This window comes from Lolium perenne, chromosome 2 (assembly GCF_019359855.2).
Source record: "Lolium perenne isolate Kyuss_39 chromosome 2, Kyuss_2.0, whole genome shotgun sequence".
In the NCBI taxonomy this organism is placed as follows: domain Eukaryota; kingdom Viridiplantae; phylum Streptophyta; class Magnoliopsida; order Poales; family Poaceae; genus Lolium; species Lolium perenne.
In genome coordinates, this window is record NC_067245.2 from 84,559,875 (window position 1) to 84,568,542 (window position 8,668).

At 38.8% G+C, this 8,668-nt stretch overlaps 1 long non-coding RNA gene across 1 annotated transcript; it reads left to right on the top strand.

The window, feature by feature from the left end:
* Positions 1-2,218: 2,218 nt before the first annotated feature.
* Positions 2,219-4,655, top strand: LOC127330102 (uncharacterized). The gene is made up of 2 exons (XR_007869121.2): positions 2,219-2,738; positions 3,521-4,655. It is a non-coding gene; the product is annotated as an uncharacterized lncRNA (long non-coding RNA).
* Positions 4,656-8,668: the final 4,013 nt, after the last annotated feature.

Here is an 8,668-nt window from a genome sequence, read left to right on the forward strand (position 1 = left end):
ATGCATTTTGAACTTCTTGTATTCTCATCTATTTCACCTTCGAAAGAATTTCCTCTTACCTTAGATGGCCTAACTCTTGAAATCCATCAAAGAAGGACTGATGATGACCATGTCCGATGACCATTTAAGTGTGAAGGCCGATGCTTCATATGTTATTATTCGACTCAGCTTAATTTAGCTTCAAGGAAGGCCAACGAAGAACTTGGACAAGGCTTCGATGCATACTTGAAAACTCGAAAGATACACCATAACAGTAGAAGAAGTTGAAGCATTGAATGCATAAATAGAATAGACCACCACTTGTTAGACCAACGATATTACAATAACGTTATGATCATACTAACTTGTGGTATGACCATACTAGATTTTGTTTTTGTTTGAACTAGTTTGCTTGATGTGATGAATGCTTGGTAGATTTTGTTTGTAAGATGAATTGCCTTGATCTGCTATTTTGCGGGTAGGAATCTTCTCTATAATCTTTATATCTATTCTCATCTATACCCAACCCAGCAAATGTTTTCTCGGCAAATCGCCACGAAGACAACATTTGTGAAACCAACCTTGATGTTTCCTATCAAGATGATGAAGCATAGAGTGTGAGATACGTAAAATCCTAGTTAAGGATCGATAGAAATGTTTCAAAACAATTCAATAATGGGGACTGAAACATTGATCTAGTTCTCCATGGAAATTTTTATCAAACTTGTGAGGTTGGCCAAGTCTTAGAATACGAGATTCAATAAATCAAATACAGAGTAATGATTTGGGTGCAGGATGGATTGATCACCATTCCTACTACTCTTATTATTCGCTTTCGTAATGTTGACTTTGCGAATCTAGAGAGACATACCTACAAAAGAGATGTCGATGATAAGCCTAAACCTTAGGATGGAGAAATATTATACCCTTATAGTATGACAAATGTTGCCAAACGTAGGACTACAATAAGAATGAACATTCAACTACTAGATGAAGAACAGTGGAAGACCGTCGATGACACCGACAAGTTAAAAAGATGAAGGATGCCTTAAAGTACTCTCACCTTGATCATCTATTTGACCCAAAGAGTGGCCCCTTAGTAGAAAAAGTAGATCAACAACCATCCCATAAGATTAGAAGCCCAACCATGAGGAAAAGCCTACTCAGGTCACTTTTAAGAGATATGTTGTTCACTATATGTGAATAAACAATCACCTATTGGATATTAGCTCAGAAACCATAGATGTTTTCAAAAGATGACCTGTTGTCAAGTCATATCCTACGATGTGCCAAGTCATACCCAAGATAAGTTTAGCCTGAACCCAAGACCTAAGACTGCCTACAAAAGTTCCTTTTAAGGGTGGTAGCCCACCTCGACAAATGTCAAACCTATTTTCTTTCTAGCCTCTTCAAATCTCGGGGACGAGATTTCTTTTAAGGGTGGTAGTCTGTAACATCCCAAAATTTTCCAAATTTTGGAATGTAAAAATAAATAAATTTAGTTGATTGAATTGTTTGTCTTTGTTAAAATTTCACAAGGAATTAAAACTTTTGAGTTTTATTTAAAATCCCTTTTCAAAATAAGTTTTCACAAAGATTTACTTTCAAAGTATTTCCAAACCAAACCTATATCTGTTTCATGATTTTGAAATCATATAAGATTCTATTTTGAGACAAAAAGCCCAAACCTTATTTTGAAATATTAATGCAGAAATAGCCATATAAAGCGTTATATTTATAATAACATTTTTGCGATTTGGTTTTTTGACCAAAATGAGTTTTATAAAGTTTTGAGTCGTTTTGACTTCAATATCAAAATCTATGTTGAAATAAAATCTGCAAAAGGTTTCAGTTTTGTTAAATATTTTAATTGCTTGATTTTATAAAATATAAATTATATTTCTAGATTTTCCTAATAGTCTATTAGGCTAAGTGCACAAAATATATATACCATGTGCTTCTTTGTACTGAAATAGTGTTCCATATTGTCCACATACTGTACACTAATTTTTACAGAACCTTCATGTTTAGTTTTTCTAAAATTGGATATATAAAATACAAATAAGAAACTAGAAAAGAATGAAAGAAAAAGAATGTCCGGCCTGCCCGGCCGAGTTAGAACCGCGCACGCGCTCGTGCAGGCCAGCATCAGCTTGGCAGCACGACCCGTGTTGCTTTGCTTCCTTCTCTGGTTCCTTTCTTTCTTTACCGCTGACAGCTGGGGCCCATGAATCATCAACAACCTTCAGCCAAAGTCCATCTCCTGAACTCGTTCCTAACAGACTCCGCAAATGTTCCGATTTCTTGGCCGATTCTGTTTCGATTTCGTGCCTCCTTCTCCACGAAATTCCCCTATAAATACCCACATATCTCTTCTTCTTTTCCTCCTCCGAAAACCCAATTTGGTTGCCGCCAGGCTACTCGATTTCACCGCCGAAAACTCCACCGTATGCTGCTGTTTCGCTAACGATTCGGCCGATACATGAGGAAATCTGCATCGGATTTGCGCCCCTCCTCTTCCCCTCTCGCTGGCATAACCTCTAAGCCCCTCCTTTGTATCCGCCACAGGCACAGCTTCGGCCGACGTTTTCCGACGCGAGTGGACACCATCAATCTCGCCGGGCACGCCTTCAGAATTCCTTTCGTCGCGCGGCACGTCGTTCCCTCCTCGCCGAACCCAGGAGCTCCTACAGAAAATACACCACAGTGCCCGAGTTTGCCGTCGTCGTCCTCCCGAGCGCCCGCGTGAACCGCTGCCGGTAAGTGTTAATGCGCTGTCTAGTTCGTAGTGAATTTTAGCAGATCAATTGTACGCCGTTAGATTTCAATCTGAGAGCCCCTGTCAGCCCACTTAACTGAACCATGTGTGCCAGTTCACGCATGTGGCGACCGATCGATCACTGCATATGTGCTAGCTGACTTAAGACTTTGAAAATTCATAACAATAAATTTATAGCTCGGTTTTAGACGATTTTTTTTCCATTGAGTTCGTAATTAAGTTCCCTGCAACTTTCGTGTAGAAAGTTTCTCCATCCGAGAAACTTTTTTCTGACAACTTTTCGGACAAATTATTAAAAGACCGCGAAATGTTAAATCTTGTAAAATTCATAGAAAATGTTTCGTAACTCGGAATTTAACAAATGATATACCGTTGGATTCATAAAAATGAGAAGAACACCTTGGTACTGTTAGTTTCAGTTTTTACAAAATTTACAGATTTTTAAATTTATAACTAGTGTTATAGTATTTTCAATGTATCATAAATTTGGTAAATGATTTTATTTTGATTCCAACAAGAAATTAAAGATAAGGATAATTTCTATGAACTAGTACATGTTTATAAAATTTAAGAAACTATTTTTATACAAAAGGTTATTGTTTGTGTTAAATTGCCTATTTGAAATTCCTATTGAACAAACAAATCAGCTTGTAAAGTATTTTTAAAAATAAATTTATTTTTGGAGCATGCATGCATTATTTTATTGTGTGTTCTCTCTGTTTGTGCTCTCTAGATATTTATTGTGATTATTTTATTGTCTAGATCGTGCGGAGTGTAACACGAAGAGCGCGAACGCCAACGACAAATAAGGCAAGTTGAACTTTTGATCATAACAGATCTATTATTTTCCTATATGTGCAGTAGGATTTTAGTACAAGTACATGTGTAGGATTGTTATTGATGGATTGTGTGCTATTGCTATGAAACCCGCGCATGATAGCCATATGTTTATTATGATTGGATTCATTGCTCGTCAACCTATGTTTGATTGCTTGGATACGCTTTATAAGTGGGTGGAAGATCATGTCATGGGTATGTATTAGTTGAAAGGTTAGTTTTAGTCGACAAAATAACAATTGGATGAATTGGGGCGGATATGAATAGTACTTGAGAAGGTTGTAGGTCGACCGATATGGTAAGGGCTTTGAGCCGGACTTACTGACATGTATAGGTCGAGTGGCATGGTAAGGGCAGAAAGCCTGACTTACTGACATGTACACTAGTTGATGGGAGGGTGGCATGGTAAGGACGTTGAGCCTGACTTACTGACATGTTCACTGGTGGTGAGTGGCATGGTAAGGGTGTTGAGCCAGACTTACTGACATGTACACTGGTGATGAGTGACATGGTAAGGGTGTAGAGCCTGACTTACTGACATGTACACTAATGAAGTGGAGATTAGCATGGTAAGGGTATTGAACCTGACTTACTAGCATGTGTAATGGAAGAACGGAGATTAACATGGTAGGGAGTCTGAGCTTGACCTACTCACATGTGCACTAGAGGAGTTCGGAGATTAAAGCTGCTGGGATAAAACTAGGACGGTACTATGATTGCTTTGTGCAAATAAAATAAAAGTTTGAACCCTCACCTTGAAAATGTACTTGATAGATTTGTTATAAGTCTCTAGTGATACTCGCCAATACATTCAATGTATTGACCCTGCGTGGCTGCAACGTTTTATGTTGCAGATATTCCGATAAACGAGTGAGGTTCGATGGTTAGGGTTACGAGTCTATACTCAACATGCTCGCCTGTGGCACATGAAGACGAAGGACTCCATGCTGATATGTTTCGTTGAAAACTCTGATATGATGCTAGCTTCGGCTATGCAATTTTGTAAGTTATTATGTAATTTTGGATCATGCAATGTAATAAAGACCTTTGTTTCTTGGTATTACATCTTAAACTGTGTGTGCTAGCGATTGATCCAGGGACTAGCACTATTAAGCACAGAGATTCAACCCGTACCGGGTCGGATCGCTACAATCATTGAGTTCTTTCTTGATGTTACAGGTCTAGAGGGTAAATGGGATCGCGTGAGGGAGAGACGAGTTACCAACCAACTGAGGAAATAGTAACGACTCATGAAGAGAGGGAGGCAAAAGAAGGTCAGGAAAGAGAAGCTAAGCGGATGGAAGAGGCATTATCCGCCACTAGATCGTCAACATCAACCCCTGTCCTGCTTGAGCAAGAATTCTTTGAGTACATGGAAAGGATGGCTGAGGATAGAGCAGCAAACTTAGCACAACAAAATGAGTTTTTCAGTCGTTTGATACGTGAGAATAATGGAGGTATCAGAAATGGAGGGCCAAAAGGAGTGAGTCTTACGGAATTCCTACAAACCAATCCACTGACTTTTGCTACCGCACCAGAACCTATGGATGCGGATGATTGGTTGAGGGACACTGAGCGGAAATTAAAGACAGTTCGGTGTAATGATGAAGAGAAGGTTAGATATGCCACATATCTACTATCAGGACTAGCAGCGTCATGGTGGGATAACGTGACTCTAATTCAACCTACGGAACATGTTTTCACGTGGGACGAGTTTAAGAAGAAGTTCCGAGAAGCCCAGGTTCCTGAAAGTATCATGGAACTAAAGAGAAGAGAGTTCGAGACCTTGAAGCAGAATGACTTGTCGGTATGGAAATATCTAGTAGAGTTTGATCGTTTATCACGTTATGCAGCAGAGGATGTGAACACAGAGGAGAAAAGGATAAAAAGGTTCTTAAAAGGGATGAATCCATTCCTGAAAATGTAGTTGAATCTAACCAAATGCACAAGGTTCCACGAGCTAGTGGATACTGCAATTACTTTGGAGAATGATTATGAAGAAGTGCAGAATGAAAGAAAACGGAAGGCAAGGTTGGAACCACAACCAATTCAGATACAACAAACTCAGTCAGAGATGAATTTCCAAACTAGAGATGAGACAATCACACCGTTTTATAGTCAAGTTCGATGCCATAACTGTGCAAGAAAAGGTCACTATGCCAAGGATTGCACGCAACAGGATATTACCTGTTTTGGATGTGGGCAACTAGGTCATAGGAAATCAGAATGCCCGGATCCATATCTGGTACAAAGATCTAATGAAGCAATGAACCAATTTTCAAACCACCGGGGGAGCTCATCATCTAAGAAGTTCGAACAAGGAAGTGGATGGAGCACAAGGACGGATGCATAGGACTTTGACCATACTTATTCTGACCCAATCAGTATGTTGAAACAACTTCTTCATGTAGCACAATATTAGTTGCAGAATAATATCTTTAAATTGCTCAAGCTTTCATGGGAAACACACTTGTCATGTGTAAAGTTGGAATAACCATAGTGGCATAACCAACTACCATATCGTACTGGTATTCACAGCCATGTGGGTACACTACCAATCCAAATAGGATACCCTAGAAAAGTACAATAGAAAGCCAAGGAAAAGACATATAGCCTAACCAAGGAGCTAGTTGGTTGGGGGAGATGAGCTTAGCAACCATTAGGACATTCCTAAGGGGGAGAGCGAGGGATCAGTTGGATCCAATATGAATCAATACTTTGAGCAAGATAGTTGATGAAGGTCTGAACTGAGAGAAAGTTCGATCTTATTTTCATAAGATTATCGAACACTACTTTCAGAAGGATGTCAGACCAGAAGCCGTGGTTTATACCTCGAGGAAGTAAGAAGTGGACTATAACTTGAGAAAGAGAGTAATATTTACTCAGAAGTAGGAAAGCACAAGTAAGACAAAACCTAGTGGATTCCAGGAAGAATCTGGACAAGGGATATATTCAATTATATCTAGTGAGATCACCACGGAGTTCGAGAGAAGTCGTAGTCTGCATAAGTCAGATCCACACTCCGGAAACGTGAGAGAGTTCAAACTTCGAGGACGAAGTTTAGTTTAAGGGGGAGAGACTGTAATATCCCAGAATTGGGGGTTACAAAAAGAGAGGAAACAGATGTGTGCATTGCATTCATGCATAGAAAATCCGGGGAATTTTCGCGCTTTTGTTTAAAACCTCCTAAGGGATCGAGGTTTCTCTTACATCGGTGGAATTGAGTTAGTCTACGATGTGGGTGCGATAAATCTCGACATGACCTTTCTGAACTCATGTGTTTTGGGGGAAACAATTTGAATTCAAATTCAAATATGGAAAACAGAAATTCAAATAAGAATTTGAATTGGAATTTGAAATTTAAACAAGTATATAAATATTATAGGTAAAAGTACACACATTTGATAATTCAAATGAATAAATGATTTAAACTTTATTACAAATATCATTACTCCACTATTTACAAGTCACATAAATAGAAATATAGAAAGATTACAAAAGAATAAAAAAAGAATTCCTATACTAAATCTTGATCTTCCCAATCTTCCAATCTTCTTCTTTTCCTGCAATAAGAGAAACAAAACAAAGAAAAAGGGAAAATATTGGGTTATGGTTATAATGTTGCCATCATATGAAATGAGGCATTTTAATATTGGAACTTAATTAATGGAAATTAGGAACCAGTCCTAATCCCCAAAAGTGATTAGAGGGAAATATTCATCTTCGGCAACATTTGTGATTTAGGAACTACCAGATAGTACCATTGGAGGCAGCAATGATAAATTAGGCATCAAATAGGCAACCAGGGATATTGTGCAACAAGTTATGATCAATTGGAATGGCAACAGAAGGCAACATTTTTATTTTCCCTCTAATCTAATCAAGTTCCTATTTAGAAGCCACAAATTCATTTAAATGGATCATTATTGACATAGAAAAGTCAATATGACCCTAACCAAATATTAGTAAGCCACTAATAATTAAGCAAAGCTTAATCAATCTTGAATCACACTTGATCTGTTTAGTACAGGCACACATAATTATGCCACTTCAGTTATTCCAGCCACTAATGTAATTAAGAAGCATCCATACAATATAGTCAAGAAATAGTAGCAGCCCAGCTTAAGTAGTTTCCACTTGGCAGTACACAAAAGAAAGGCCAACACTTGATATCTACAAGCACCAACCGTAGCTTGCACTAGGAAGAGAAGCAAACCAACTTGTTAACATACACATGGAGAGGGGGCCACCTGCAAGCAGCACTATCACACCTGCATGCTATAGTGCTGTCACACACACAGCCAACAGACAGCACTATAAAAGCAAACCAGCACTCAGCCGCACCCTTGTTTTTGCTTTGGCAAAGGCAACACCAACAGCTTTTGATCATACACACACATCAGGGGCTATCCAGAAATTCTTAGAATAGCAAGAACACAACCATATAGCCTGGAACAAGCACAACCCATGGAGGAGGTGGAAGCCAAGATCAGCAACAAAGCCAGATCAACATCAAGCAAGATAAAGCTACTCTCCAACAGCAGGTTGTTAGGCAACAAATTAAGCATAGCATCTGTTCTTAGTTTTGCATGAGCACATCAATAAGGGGAGAAAAAGGAAATAATACACAGACAACCAATCCAACTACCCTTCCACCAGATTCTATCTAGGAGGATTGGAGGGATTATTGTTTTCTCTCAGTCTTGAATAGAAGTGCTATGCAAGAATCATCACAGAGAAGGAAAGCCACATCATAGTATCTGTTCTTAGTTTAAATCTATGCCTCAGCCTTTGCATCATCGGCTGGAGCAAGCATAGATCTGTCCATTAAAATCAATTCAAGCATCACTATGGGCTTGGAATGGACAGACTGCATCATCTGACCCTACAGCTATGGTCAATGCCTAATTCTCATTTTACACAAGCACCTACAGTACCAGATCCTATTCATACATATGTATCCTGTGCACACTCATATGAGGCACCACAGGATATATAGGGGTAATTAGAAAGCACATGGGTACTTATGCAAAGGAAGAAACGACATTAAACCTAAGCTGTAAGAACATCAGC